The sequence below is a fragment of the Saccopteryx bilineata genome, chromosome 5 (genome assembly GCF_036850765.1).
Source record: "Saccopteryx bilineata isolate mSacBil1 chromosome 5, mSacBil1_pri_phased_curated, whole genome shotgun sequence".
Lineage (NCBI taxonomy): Eukaryota > Metazoa > Chordata > Mammalia > Chiroptera > Emballonuridae > Saccopteryx > Saccopteryx bilineata.
The window spans coordinates 73724248-73740439 of record NC_089494.1 but is presented as its reverse complement, the minus strand read 5'-3'; positions in this window follow the sequence as shown (position 1 = coordinate 73740439).

Below are 16192 nucleotides of genomic sequence, written 5' to 3'. Positions count from 1 at the left end.
AAGCAGATGGATGCCTCTCCTGTGTGCCCTGGCCAGGAATCGAACCCGGGACTCCTGCACGCCAGGCTGACACTCTACCACTGAGCCAACCGGCCAGGGCCTACTTTTTATTTTAACCGTTCTGACAGGTGTATAATCATATTTCTTTAATATTTTCATTGGCATTTCCCCAATGATTAATGATGTGAAACATCTTTCATGTGCATATTTCCCATCTGTATGTCCTCTTAGGTGACATGTCTGCTCATGTTTTTTGCCCATCTTGTAATTGGATTGTTTGACTTTTAATGTTCACTTTTGAAAATTCCTTCTGTATTTTATATATTAATCTTTTATCTGGTATGTGGTTACAAATATTTTCTTCTGGTTTGTAGCTTGCTATTTCATCCTTTACATATAATTTGTCAATTTTTTCTTTTGCACCCAGGCATTCATTTAAGAGGAATGAAAACATGTTTACACAAAAACCTATACACAAAGTTTCCTAGAAATTTATTTATATTTACACTTATGTGTAGTTAAAGAAAACAGAAGTTAAAATAGATTTAATTTTCTCTATAGAAACTAAGTCCAAAAATATATCACACAATCTTATTTTATATGGCTTTTCATCATTTCTGTTAATTATCTGAATTTTTCCTAGAGGCTAAAAATAGTTTCTATAATGCCACTAAAACCAATAAATATTACATGAAATTTAGTAAGTTCAAAATATATTTTAAAAATAATTTATTTGAATAATGTGTGGTTTATGGGCATATGGAGAATTATTTTTGACCCATAGCATTTTTAAAAAAATAATAATTATACTTGCTATCAGTTCAACAATATTTATTAAGTATCTTCTATGTACAATAAATCGTTACACTGTGTAAAGAAATCATTGCAACATGTTTTGATAATTGTGGAGGTACAGACATGAGAAATAAACAATACCTAGAGAGATGAAAGTGAAAACATTACAAAGCAATGGTTACCTGAATCGGTCTTGATTATTGTGTAACAGTTCACCTGACAGACAAGTTAGGGAAATAGTTTTTTAGTTCCAGGAAAAATTATATAAAAGTGTAAAGGCAGCAAATACCACAACAAATTTAGGATAATGTGTATATGATGTAAATTGGCGAGCCACAAAAGATAAAGTCAGTTAAAAAGTCTTATACAAACCATATTTTTTCTAACAGTGGAAGAAAAACCATAAAGATCTTTTTTAGTATGGTAAGTGTATGATAAGATTTAAATTTTTAAAAATAAACCTTGAATTATCAAAGAAATGGTATTCAAGAAAGGTGATAGTTAGAAGTTCTAAAAACTAGTTTAAAGATGGTGCTCAAGTTTATGTGAGAAACATGGGAATTACAGAAGTGACACTTGGTTCGATGTGCTGAAAAAATATCCAAGAGATATTTAGAAGATAGAAATGATAAGGCTGTGAATTTGTTACATACAGGTGGTGACGAAGACAGATCAAGAAAGCCTTCTTGAGTTTCTGACTTGAGTTGCCTTGTGAATACATGGTCTCTGCACTTGGATAGAGAATGCAAGAAATTCTCACCTAAGGAGGAGGAGAGTGTGAAGTTTGAGGTATCTCTTGAACACTAGGTATTCTGGACTGACACCTCTTAAACTTGAACATGCTTATTATATGGATCATTGGAGAAACTTGTGAAAAGGCTGATCCTAATTTTAGAAGTTTTGTGGTGGGGTCAGAGGTTTTAAATTTTGAACAAGCTCCTGGGTGATGTCAATGTCACTGGTTCTTAAAGCACATTTTGAATAGCAAGACTATGGCATGAGAAGATTGTTAACTTTAAGTGCCAACAGGATGCCTGATAATGATAAGGTGAGGTTTGCTAAAGAAGGAAGGAGAGAGGCAGGAAGGAAGGATGGAAGGAAAAAAGGAAAGAAAGAAGGAAGAATGAAGGGAAGTGGAACAGAGAGAATGAAGGTACTGCAAAAAAATGATGAGAAAAGATAAGCTAAGAAGAAACAAGTTGTTGATAAACAATAGTGTGTTGCCAGCAACAATAACCTTTGTTTCATTTTTATAACATATATACCAAAGGATGCTTATCCACTCCTGTCTAGAAAATCTTATCCAGTGATTAAAAAAAAAACTTGTCAGAATTTGCATAATTTAGTATCAAAGATACAGTATGAACTAGAGAGACATATAGGCTGTTCTTCAGAACCGAAAGCCCTTATTTTATTTAAGCATTGAGATGAATGTTAAAGATACAGTTGCTATTGTGGCAACAAGTATTGACTAATACTATAACAAATGATATTAAAACCCAGAACATACAATATATTGCTGGGAAAAAAATAAAGGAAAATTCCAAGAGACTCAAATGTATATCCCATGTGAGATGATCTTAGTTTTTAACTTTGTTGTTTTGTTTTGTTTTGAATATTAGGTTGAATTCTCACAGTAGCTTTTAGCGTGGTCCTGCCAGAAAGGCTGTGACCTCTATGACCTCTCCAAGTCCTTTCCAACCCTCGAATTCTATGGTTGTGCACTCCTCTGTTCCTCCTTTTATCTGTCAAGGCTTAACTTGTCTTTTCCTATTGTATTCAATTCAACAAATACCAAGAACCCTACATTTTTGTAAGTTTAGTAATTGTTACACATTTCACTCAATTTTTAAAAATTAAATTGTTTCAGTGTTTTCAAGTTACTTTAAGGAGAAAATAACCAAATTTCCACAAATGTATTCCATTTTAAGGAATATACACTAGTCTATATATTCCCTGTTTAATCATCTAAACACAATCATATAAAGGAAATTAGTAGATTAATTGTAGAAAATTATTATTTATTAGAAAATAACTAATGTCATATCAATTTTAGCATTATTTTATCTAGATAGTTTTGTTCTATCAAATATTTGTTCAAGTGCATAACTATGTCAGAATTTTGATTTTATTAAATTTATATATATGTAAGTTAACTAAACTAGGATAGAACTCCACAGTAAAAAGTAATTGTGATTATTGAGACATCTGCAAAGCCATAAATAATTATTCCATTTTTCATTTAGGTATCCCAAAGTGTTTTAACATTTCACAATAATTAACTCATCTCTACATCCTCTCTGTACTACAGGTAAGTGATCTGATTGACTTTGTTTCGCTGATTTTTTTAAAGGTAATTGTAAAATAACTTGCAATGCTGTTGTGTTAGGGAGAGGAACCTAGCAGTTCTTGATTCTTTAGCCTTCACTGAGACAATTTTACCAAATCTCAGTGAATGAATCTGAAAAAATGAAATTGTCATTATGTTTATAGAGCTTTTGTTTTTCTGAATTTTTTTGTTTGTTTTTTTGTTTTTAGTAGGCCATATCTTGATTGTCTTCATATTCTGTCTTTTATAACTTATCTATTGGATATCTTTTTATATCACCCCATTAACAAAATTTTTACCTTAGGCATTCTTCCCTCTTGAATATTTTCTCTTTATATTATTACAAATTAAATGCTTCTTCCAAGCTGTGTGTCTTATATATCAAATTTTATTCCATATTAGCTAATTTTACTTTAAACTCAGTTTATTTGTTCTACCTAGAGGTCATAAATTGAATACTATCACTTCGATTGCCTTTCTGCCTTTTTTTTTTTTACATATACAACATCATTAAGGTTACATTTGAGGAGTAATCATCTGCCCAAACCATTTACTTAAGATGTACTGTATCTCTAGAACAAAACCCACTGGCCTACTAGCAGTGCCAATTTGACTTTCTAAACTGTGATACTTTAATTACTTCTTAATATGCCAAACTGATTCTTGACTTTCATCTATTTTTTATAATGAAATTCCTGGGAAAAAAAACAAATGAATTTAAATTTAGTCAAATAAGTCTTTTATTTTTTTTCTCTTATTGAATAATCAGGCAGTTATTCCAAAACTTTAGCTATCAGGACATTGTAAATTATACTTAATCATTTAATTGTAAAGAATAAAAAAAATTTGAGAAGTGAAATTATAGAAGAGAAGGCTTATGAGAGTAAATATATAGGGATGAAATTCAATTTAAGAAAAGAAAAAATGATAGAAAGCATCATAAAAAAATATAATACTAATGTGCCTTTTGAGACTACCATGATGTGGAATACTGGAAGGACCAATGCTATCTTCTTCCCCTTTTTGCCAGTCTAAGAAACCAGGTATAAAAAAAATTATCAGAAGGAAGAATCTAGTTGCTGCCTTTGTGGGAGGTGTGTGTAGTAGTTTCTATTATTCTATGCTATGTAAAAAAACAAATAAGTTTCAAAGAGTTATTAAAATTGAGTTCATCTGATAGTTTAACAACTAATCTAGCTATATGAATTTATGTTTTCTCAATGAACCAGAATGGCAGATGGTTAGGGAAATAGACTGCCTCCACCAATCATGTTTTTCTCTACAGTTCTTCTTATAATAACTATAAACTTATATGTGTATATATCTGTACAGATGTAGTTGTTCGTCAGGGCGAAAACGGTAATTCATTTCTTACATATACGATTATCTGCTGTAATGGTTAATAGGATATGTCAACTTGGCTAGGCTATTCTGCCAAGTTAGTTCTGTCAAACAGCAGTCTACATGTCAGTCTAAAATAAATTTATTTTTTAGATGTGATGAACATTTAAATAATTAGATTTTGAGTAAATCATGTTCCTTTCCATAATGGGGGTGAGCCTCATCTAATCAGTTGAAGGTCCTATGAATAAAAACCTTCATTTCCAGATAAAAAAGATTCTTTCCAAAATTTCTATATAAAAATATTTCCAGAGATTCTAGCTTGTTGCCCTGCAGAATTTGGATTCAAACTACATTAACTGTTACCATGCTCTAAGGATTTTTGCCCTATAGAATTTGGATTCAAATTACAACATTAACTGTTACCATGTTCTAAGGACTTTTGCCCTACAGAATTTGGATTCAAACTACAACATCAACTGTTACCATGCTCTAAGGATTTCAGAATTGACAGTTGCCAGAATAGCAGGAACAGTACTTTAAAATCAATCATCTATCTATTCTCTCTCTCTCTCTCTCTCTCTCTCTCTCTTTATCTATCTATCATCTATCTCCCTATCTCCTCTTTGCTTTGTTTCTCTGGATAATTGAAATTAATACATATAAATTAATACATATATTAAAAGAATGTCTTTAGCTGTTAGGGTACAATTTATATTCACCTTTATACTATTTTATTCTACATGAGAAGAATAGTTTATGTTTATTATTCTGGATTAGTAAATTTAAATAGATTGTCAGATAATTATTTGTACAAACAGTCTTTTTTAACTAGCATCTTCCAAAGCCTAGTTCCTCATATACTAACACCCATATCATCTACATATCTTCTCCTTTATTTTATATAGTAGTGCCTGTTTTCTCTCACCAAAACAAAAATACTGACAGGTTATTCTAACAGACAAAACCCTAAGAGTTCTATTGTATCTAAAGACAGTAAAATCGTCTCTGACTAGTTACTAGTGCTGGAACCCCTTTGTAATAGATCAACCTCTCTACCTTTGTTTTCTCCACAGTCCAAGGCATAAATTTTATATTCTAGTCAGGCCGAATCCTTCATTATCTCCAAAGATACCAAGTTCATTTGAGCCCTTTTTTCTTTCTTAATTTTTTTTTCTTACTCCTTTTTTTTAAAATTTTATTTATTATTCATTTTTAGAGAGGAAAGAGAGAGACAGAGAGGGAGAGAGAGGAGAGAGAGACAGAGAGAGAGAAGGGGGGAGGAGCTGGAAGCATCAACTCTCATATGTGCCTTGACCAGGCAAGCCCAGGGTTTCGAACTGGCGACCTCAGCATTTCCAGGTCGACGCTTTATCCACTGCGCCACCACAGGTCAGGCTTTTTTCTTACTCTTGAAGTATAATAATCTTTCTATTCTTCTGCCTACCTAAATCTTACCTGTTATGTATAACCTAACTTGTTTCATACTTACCAAAGAATACCTAGACTATTCAAATCCCCAGTGAAGAGTCTCTATTTGAATGCTATATCATGTCATAAATTATTATAGATTTGTCATAAATTTTGAAAAACATCAGAGGTCATTCATTCCACCATTATCAAAGTTATAAAATACCTTTACAACATTCTCAACAGTGATCTTTCATTTCTTTCCTCCACACCCTCAGTGATAAAAAATTCACTACCTCCTGCCCATTCTATTTAATAAACACCTCTAGATCCTAGAAAAGTCATATTTGTACATTGAGAGTAGCATCCAAGAATTTGTGATATAACATGCCAGTATAAAAATCACCAAAATATCATATAAGATTATTACCCCCACATAGATAGCAAAGAAAATACTGTCAAAACTGTCCATGGATATAATTTTTGAAGTAAAAAAAATTGTCTCTTTTCTTCTGGTCTCTATTTTAATATTAAATAATGATTTTTAACTATACTAAAGTGTGGCTACAATAATATGCTCATATAGACAGATTGTTTTTTAAATTAATTATGTGCTGCTTTACATTTGCCCTTATCTTCCTTCAAAATAAAATTATAGTCTCCACTGGGTCATATGCTATCTTACAACTATTGTTTTTCTCTCCTTCTATTTAGATCAGTGTGAGGAACATCAACCTCTTTCCAATAATTACTGAATTAAATTTAAAACCCAATTTCAGCAAGTAAAATGCACACAGCAGAAAATATTCTGAAGAGTATTTATAGACTCCAATTTCAAGATCAAACCATAGAAAAAAATTCTCTTTAACTATTTTTTGTTTTGCTTTTTTTTCTCTTGAAAAAGTATACTGATCAACTAAGGGTGAAATTATTTACTTAAGTAAAACTGTGCTGTACTTTTCTCATTAACTGAAAATACATTTTTGGAATGAAGTTGAGAGATGTAGATAGTAAAATTACAAAATTTTAAAAACAAGATCATAAAAATAAGCCTACTTATCTATACATATTTTTAAATTAAGAGTTAGCTAGAATTAAATATTTGATCTTATCTGTGAGCTTTAAATAAAGGTGGTTCCTGCACAGTAACCTCGTTATCCTCTGCTTTACTCCACATTCCTAAAATAAATTGAATCTGGTGATTCTAGCTTTGCAGAACATTATATACCATGAATTTTAGAGTTGTGTTTATTTGTTTGTTGTTTATTTTTTATTTTCTCTCATGTATTCTTGTTCAGAGAGATACTGAGGAAGTTTTTTGGTTTTTGTTATTTATTTTCTTCATTCTCTGATAACTTAGCAAGGGAATTGATTGAGAGGTAAGATATAGAATATGTAGCAAATTGGTAAAAAAAAATCTAGTCAAGAAATTATGCTAAAAGAATAAAGGCATTAATTTAACTCAATTGGACAAGGAGAGGAATACTTAAAGAATTGGCAAGGTGATTGATAATGTGACTTAGTAGGTTATGATTTCTATCTCTAATTTTAGTTTACCAAAGAGGTTTTTCATACTGCAATTAAAAATATCTTCCATGTGTCAAACATTTCCATTTTGTGTGTATAGCTGGTATGAAAATTCTCTCAAATGTACACCAACAATCGTTCTGTTAATATAGCCAATCAAGTTTTATTCTTCAATAATCTCCTAGGAAACCACTACAGCTTCAGAAATGGACAGCAGAGAGTAGAAGGAAAATAAAGGTAACAAATCCTTCATTTTAATATTTAAAAAATGTATTTTGGCATAATTTTATTCCTGAAAGCTAAAAATTTGCACATTTATTTATTTATTTTTGTGGCAGAGACAGAGAGAGAAAGACAGAGAGAGGGACAGATAGGGACAGATATCTAAGAAGCATGAAATCTTCGTTGTGGCACCTTAGTTGTTCATTGATTGCTTTCTCATATATTCCTTGAGGAGGGAGGGCTACAGCAGAGCGAGTGACCCCTTGCTCAAGCCAATAACTTTGGACTTAAGCCAGAAACTTTGGGCTTCAAGCCAGTGACCATGGGGCCATGTCTATGATCCCACGTTCAAGCCAGCGACTCAGCGCTTAAGCTGGTGAGCCCGTGCTCAAGCAGGAAATCTTGGGTTTCAAACCTGGGTTCTATGTATTCCAGTCTAATGCTCTATTTTCTCTGCCACCATCTGGTCAGGTTGTGCATTCTTATTATATGTAAACAATTTCCGAACTCTCCTATAAGGGAGAACACTTAACCGTATAAGTTTGCATTTTCACAGAAAAAAAATTTTAATATGTGGGAAAGTCTTAGTTTGGTTGCCCAGATAACAGAAAATGGTAGCCCTTAGTGTTTTTTTTTTTAGTTTTTTAAATAAAACGCTTTGTATTTTATTTAAAAGAGCCAAGGTCCCCTTGGCTTTTAGTACAGGTATTTAAGGCATAGTTCCAAGGATGGGGCATATGACCAAGCCATGACAAATCAACACATTGATTCCTAGCCATAGTGGTTTAGGGAATTTCACATGGCTCAAGGTGGTCTAATCAGGGTGAATCTTGATCTTGCTTGGGAATTCCCAGGTTATAGGAAGTATTCCTTTCCCAACACACACACACACACACACACACACTCACACACACTCACACACAAACACACACATACTCAAGCCTGGAATGATGTACCAAAACTGCTGACAGCCATCTTGCCATCCTGATGGACTACCTACCTGAGTAGGTAGTCAATTAAAGGAGACAGGACAGAATGAGAGAGGGAGAGTGAAGAGCACGGCCCTCAAAAGAAAGGTAAGGATTTACAGTCTATCCCTGACTGTATTGCCTTTCTGATTTAAAAAGTAATAATAGCTTTCTTTAGATTTTAACAGGAATCCAGATGCTCATAACATAATAGAATTCTCTATGATGTAGCCAAGAATTGTTTCTTTTTTCTTTATATGTTTAGTAAATAGAACATTTTAAACCTACATAAAGACTTTGGATTTTACTTTAAATATAAGAAGCAGCTTTTGAAAAGTTTTATGTATAAAAGGGACATGATATAATTTATATTTTAAACATTCTCTGGCTGCTACATGAAGCACAGATGGAAGAGACAGGAAACCACAAGGCTACAAGCTCAGAGTATTGCAAAGGTTGAAGAAGGTTGATGAGGATTTGGCTAGGTTTGCAGCATTGGAGGGGTTGCTTTGGGATATGGTTTGAAGATATAGTTTGACACAATTTTCTATATATTAGATTGAGGTATGAGAAAAAAATATCTAAAAACCTAAATATTACTCCAATGTGTTTTGCAGGCAAGGATACTTAGGGGAAAAATAACTTAGAGGGGAGTAAAATTTCTATAAAAAATTAATAATTCAGATTTAGATATATAGGTTTGTGATGTCCATTAGACATGTGGAGATATCACAAAGGCAATTGGTTATGTGAGTTTGGAATTTAAGGAATATATAAGTCCAGAAATATAAATTTGGTAATTATCAGTATATAATAGAAATTTAGAGCAAAGGGTCAAATTTTGTATCCAGTGATTATAAATTGAGACTACTGAGGCTTAGGCTTTATAATTTAGTGATTTAAGTAAAAGAAAAAAAACTCATTCATTTTCTTCTTGATTACTGTATATTTTTATGGTTTAAGAAGTGGTGAATTAAAAATAACAACAACAAAAACAATAATAGCAAACACCACATAAATATCCAAGAAGTAAGCTACAAAATAATAATACAATAGAACAGAGTAAGTTGTCTACATAAATTGAACTCTGGATTATATCATAACAATGTCAGCAAGTTAGCTTAAAATTTGACCGCAAGTTTTAGTAAGAAATTCCAGTAAGACTAATGTTTATAAGGTACTCACTTATCACAATTACTATGTAAAGAAAACTGAGTTCAACATTTTTAGATGAGTTATTTAATCATCACCACAGTTCTGTAAGTAAAGTTATTTCTAATTTATCCAGATAACAAAATTAGATTCACCGACTTACCCATTGCCACTTTTAAATGTTGTAATCAGTGACAGAGTAGAATAGGAGGGATTATAAAAAATGAAATAGCCTGACCTGTAGTGGCGCAGTGGATAAAGCGTCGACCTGGAAACACTGAGGTCGCCGGTTCAAAACCCTGGGCTTGCCCGGTCAAGGCACATATGGGAGTTGATGCTTCCTGCTCCTCCCCCCCTTCTCTCTCTCTTTCTCTCCTCTCTCTCTAAAAATGAATAAGTAAAATCTAAAAAAATTTAAAAAAAAGGAAATAGAAGAGGAACTTGGTTAATGTCTAACCTGTTGAAGAAGGAAAACACAAAGGTGAAAATAAAAATTTTAAAAAAGGAAATAGATATGAAACTGACATACCCTGGTTCAGAATTATTGATTTTACAGATTTACATGAGGTTGGCTCCACATAGAGAACTCCCCTCCCAGACAAGCTGCACGTGTTTGGCATGGTGGTGAGAATAGGCGTAGTGGGGAAGGAGGGCAGTGGAAGTATCCATACCTACAGGTTCCTGACAGCTGAACATGCATGTCTAAAAGTGGTTGGTACAAAGCTGATCTTACATTACAGAGCCAGATGAAGCATCAATGTCAAGTCTAGAACCTAAGACAGTATTTTTCCAAACCAATAACAAAAAAAAGGAAGAAAAGAGAATTTTCATGGAAATTACAGTAATCTTTTCTCATTTGTGGTTTTACTCTCCTAGGTTTATATTTATAAACTTGGTTACTATATTAATCCACACATTAGTTGTGTAAGAAACACAATAAAATGAGTTTAAACAAAAAGAATATATTAGCTCTAGACACACTCCCTGTCTGTCACTTAGTAGCCATCTCAATTATTCAATCAACTGTTTCAGTATCATAGTACTTGTGTTCAAGTAACCCTTATTTTACTTAATAATGGCCCTAAAGTTATTCACATAACTTGTATTACAATATATTGTTATAATTATTCTATTTTATTATTGGTTATAGTTGTTAAGTTCTTACTGTGCCTAATTTATAAATTAAATTGCATCATAGAAATGTGGGTACAAGAAGAAGTATAGTATATATAGAGTTTGGTACTGCCCGCATTTTCAGAAATCCACTAGGGGTCTTGGAACCTAGCCCCCTGTGTATAAGAGGGACTACTATAGTTAAAAGTAATTAGTCATATAATGGTTGCCTGAAGGTGTAGCCCCAATTGAGCCCCTGAGGCCTTGAGAGTAACTGCCCTAATAAGCTTGCTTGTCTTACCCCTTAGGCAAGTAAAAGCTGTTCTGGGCAGAAAGCAGTAATGACTGGTGCTTGCAAGAGTATCTTGACCAAAACTTATTGAAAACTACATGTGTGTGATTTAATAAATGAGTGAAAAATGAGTTCCAAGATATGACCTTCAAACCCATTTTAATCTCCTAATATATGGGTTATCTTGGGCTAATCACTAAACCTCATTTTTTGACGGTCAAACAAATAAATTGCCAGTCAAGAAAGAACCTAGCAACTAAGAAGGAGAAGCCATAGGAGAAGCAAATAAAACTTTGAGTATGAAAATACTAATTCTCAATCAGTACTCAAATAAAAGAAATTGTATTTATTATTTGGAATCCATGGAAAAAAAATTAAAGTTCTGGGTCAAAGAAAGATAAAGTATTAGGGGGAAAATTATGGTTTCAGTAATAATTCCTTTCAAGAAGAAAAACATAATGCAAATTAATTATAGCTGATTATATTATGAATATCAAAATGTTTAGAGAGTGTAAACAGAAAACATGGCAGTAAAAAGGAAAACAGATTTTGTAGATTTTTACTTCCAAATTTTTTCTTTGTTTATATACCTTATAAAGTAAGTGGTGCATGAATAATATTGTGTTAAATTACCTCTTCTCAAAATGTATAATATAAAATATAATAAAGTAATATCTACCCAGTGATCTTTCATGGCTACATTATACTTCTCATATTTAATTTATGTTTTCCCCACAATTTACCCTTTTTTTCAGCTGTTACCATTTATAATTTATTATATTTCTAATGAATTGAATCTCCTCAGTTATACATGGTTTCCAGAAATGTTTGGTAACTATTATATCTTGTTGTTTTCTGCAGAAGTGGTTTTTGAAAAACAGTCAGAGATTCTTAAACATGCTTCTAATAAGTGCCTTGCACCCTGAGAGATGTCTCCCGAGCTGTTGTCCAAGTTAACACTGAGAACGAAGATTTAATGATCTGTCCCTTGAGATTTTTCAGTTGGCTCCCAGGAATGACGAAAGTCTACAATAATCCCATTATTAAATGTTTGTGACATGCTTTGTTATATTGATGTATTAAAGGAAGGAAAATTTTCACAATTCATTCTTTTATATATGGCAGGGAAAAAAAGGTTCCATTGTGCATCCTGTCGAGTTATAAATAGTTATTTATGCAGACACATAAATATATAGAATCCAAATATTGTCCCTCTGTATTCAAATACAACAGATTTCATTTCCTCTAAGGAAGATATTTTTTTCAATAAACCATAACATTAGAATTCTATATATACTACTGATATCTCAATTTGTCTTAATATTTTGTTTTCTAAAATTGTTTGGTCTCTATTATATACATTATTTGTATGTTTGTTACAAAACCAACCTTCTCATTATTAGATTGTAAGGATGAGAAAGACAAAAATTTATGCCAACAAGGCTATTAAAAAAATGCAGCAGACCATGGGAATGATAGTGATTAATCAGGACTTCAGTATAATGCTATGCCCCCAAGAGGCTTGGGACTGAGTCTCATTCTTTTGCACAAACATGCTATGTGGCTTTGGCCAATCTCTTACTTAACCAAGCTTCCAGAACATAAAATGAAAGTTTGTGAACTTTCTGTAAATCTCACCCATGAATCAATCTATGAGTTGCTTACTGCAAAAGACATGTATTGTATCAATTAGATTTATTTGGTTGCAAACAAAAGAAACTAACTGGATAGCCTACAGAGAAATGGAATGCATCAGAAGGATATTGTGCAGCTCACAGAAACTGTGAGGCAGTTAAACAACCAGGCCCAAAACGAGTAAGAATTGTAGTACCTTCCAGGTTTCAATAACAAGAAATAAAGACCAATCTCTTCAGGGAGCTGATGGTTTTTCTATTTTTATAACATTTTAACTCAAAATTTATTTTGCCAGAAGAAAGAGTTCTATGGGCCTATATTAGCTCATCATTGGTTAGAGGATATCAAGCCCCTTGACTTAAAGTTTTCCTAAAGTGACTCATAATGGCAAACAGTACTTACGCCAAAAAACAAAGATCCATTATTAATTATATATATATTAGTAAATTAAAATTAGATCATCTCAAGTTAAATTAGAAGAACTGATTTATAAAACAAAGGAAACAGAAGCATAAAACATTTATTTGGTCATCTAGTATTTCATAGCTTTAGATATTTTTTATGTAGGTAAATGTTTATGAAATGTAGGATTAATACTAAAAATGTAATTTTTTTCCAAGTAGTGGAAAATAACTGAACGTTGATCAAAAATGATGATTCAACAAAAATTAGGTTGAAGTATATATAATTGGGTAAATAGATTTGCTCTCAAATACTGAAAAAAAAAACAGATGAAATGTTTACATATACTAGATTTGCTGGAATTTTCCAACAATTGAGAAGATTGATGTGTTGTTTGCTGCAAAAGAGTCAATTAAGTTTTTTATTTTTATTTTTCACATACAATTGATGTACAATATTATATTAGCTTCAGGTGTACAACAGAGTGATTAGACATTTCTATAACTTAGAAGGTGATCACCCCAATAAGTCTAGGACCCATTTGACACCATAAAGAATTATTACAATATTATTGACTATTTTCTATGCTGCACTTTATATCCTCATGATGGTTTGTATAACAGTTATTCTTTGTATAAATTTTGAAAAATAAGAATAGAAAAGAAAAAATTACCAAGTCATCTCTAATCAGATACTCATTCTAAACACTTTTTTAAAATTTTGGTTTAAAACATTTTTGTGTATAATTTGATAAATCTCTACTTATATACTTCTTTGCAACTAATATTGAATACCAAATAGAGACCATTGTGAACACCCAGAAAGATTCCACAGTTCTTTCTAAATCAGTACTTCTCTCAAGTGTAATCATTCTTCTGACTTCTGTTACATGTCACTACAAAGAAACAAATAAATAAATCTATCATCTTCCTTGCTATTAATCTACATAAAATCTATAGTATGTACTTTTGTTTCTGGCTTCTTTCATTCAACATTACATGCTTTATTTTTTAATTGCAGTTGACATTCAGTATTATATTAGTTTCAGCTGTACAGCAGAGTGGTTTTACATTTATATTTTATATAATTAATGAAGTGATCCTCTCCTCCCCCCATAAGTCTTCCATCTATCTGACACCATATATAGTTAATACAATACTATTGCCTAAAATCTATAGGCTGCATTTTATATCCATGTGACTGTTTCATAACTGACAGTTTGTACTTTTTAATTCTGTGACCTTTTCCATCCCTCTTCCATCTTGCAACCATCAATTTGTTCTTTGTATCTAAGTTTGTTTTCATTTTATTTTATTTTTTAGATTCCACAGATAAGTGAAATCATATGGTATTTTTCTTTCTCTATTTCACTTAGCATAATGCTCACTAGATCCATCGATGTCATCACAAGTTATAAGATTTTATTTTTTATTTATTTATTTTTTTTGTATTTTTCTATTTTTCTGAAGCTGGAAAGGGGGAGAGACAGTCAGACAGACTCCCACATGTGCCCCATAGGGATCCACCCGGCACACCCACCAGGGGCGATGCTCTGCCCACCAGGGGGCGATGCTCTGCCCCTCCGGGGCATCGCTCTGTTGCAACCAGAGCCACTCCAGTGCCCGAGGCAGAGGCCACAGAGCCATCCCCAGCGCCCGGGCCATCTTTGCTCCAATGGAGCCTCGGCTGCGGGAGGGGAAGAGAGAGACAGAGAGGAAGGAGAGGGGGAGGGGTAGAGAAGCAGATAGGCGCTTCTCCTGTGTGCCCTGGCCGGGAATCGAACCCAGGACTTCTGCACGCCAGGCCAATGCTCTACCACTGAGCCAACCGGCCAGGGCAAGATTTTATTTTTTATGGTTAGTAATATTTCATTGCCCATATGTACCAAATCTTCTTTATCTATTTGTGCTTTGATTTGAGCATTTAAGCCATCTACATGTAATTATTGATAGGTATGTAGTGATTGCCATTTTTTAAATTGATTTCTGATTGTTTTTGTAGTTACCAATTTCACCAAAAAGTCACAACATATAAAAGAAAAGAACTAGAGTATAAGAAAGAAACAGAAAATAACTTCAAAGTATTAACCTTTCACTTTGATAGCATATAATGTTATTTTATCCAACAAGCTTCTCCTCTAAACCACCTGGAAAGTCTACCACCAGATATCCATTTTTTTGGGATAAGTTTTGTCTCTTTTTTTAACTCATGTACTCATTTGTTTATCAATGAACAAATACTTCTGATAGATATCACATTTACATATAGAAAACATTAATGTTAAGCATTAGTTAAATGCCCTTCTCCCTCACAGAAGGAAGAATGGATATCTGGGATGTGACAAAATCAGAAATCAATTAGAGGTGCTAAAGAGGCACAGAGAAGAAAGGCATTGGAAACTGGGCAACTGCGTAAGGTCCATGTTATTGGAAGCATTAGCTCTCTGGCCTTCCCTACTCAACAGTCACACTCAAATCCCTAGTGGTTGATTAACCTGAAAAACTATTTCTGTATTTATTTGACATAAAAGCTGTTGCCCTTGATTTTTATGTAAAATCTTCTCCCAAATCATCTAAATCTCTAGTTAGCTTTCGCTTAAAATGTAGACCAAATATAGAACTAGTTCAATAAGTCTTGTTGCACACTTCACAAACTGTGAGCCTTCCAATCCCTCAATATGTCAGTGCCTCTTTAAATTCATTTCAAATTTTTATTATATTATAAAAAGTTATAAATTAAGACAGAAATATCTTTTTTTGTATATTGTAATACCCTCCATTGCTTTAATGAAACATGTCAGTAACCATTTCTAAAATTGGTTATCTATCTATCACAAAACTCAAGTTTTATTGCTTTGCAATACATTATAAAATACAACTTGCCATTATGAATTAGCCTAATTTTCTTATGGCAAAAATTTTTAGGGTCACTGAATTTAATTGAAAAATTGTAACAAGCTTATACTTAAACACATAGGGAATGCTTATGACCGCCTTCATAATGTTC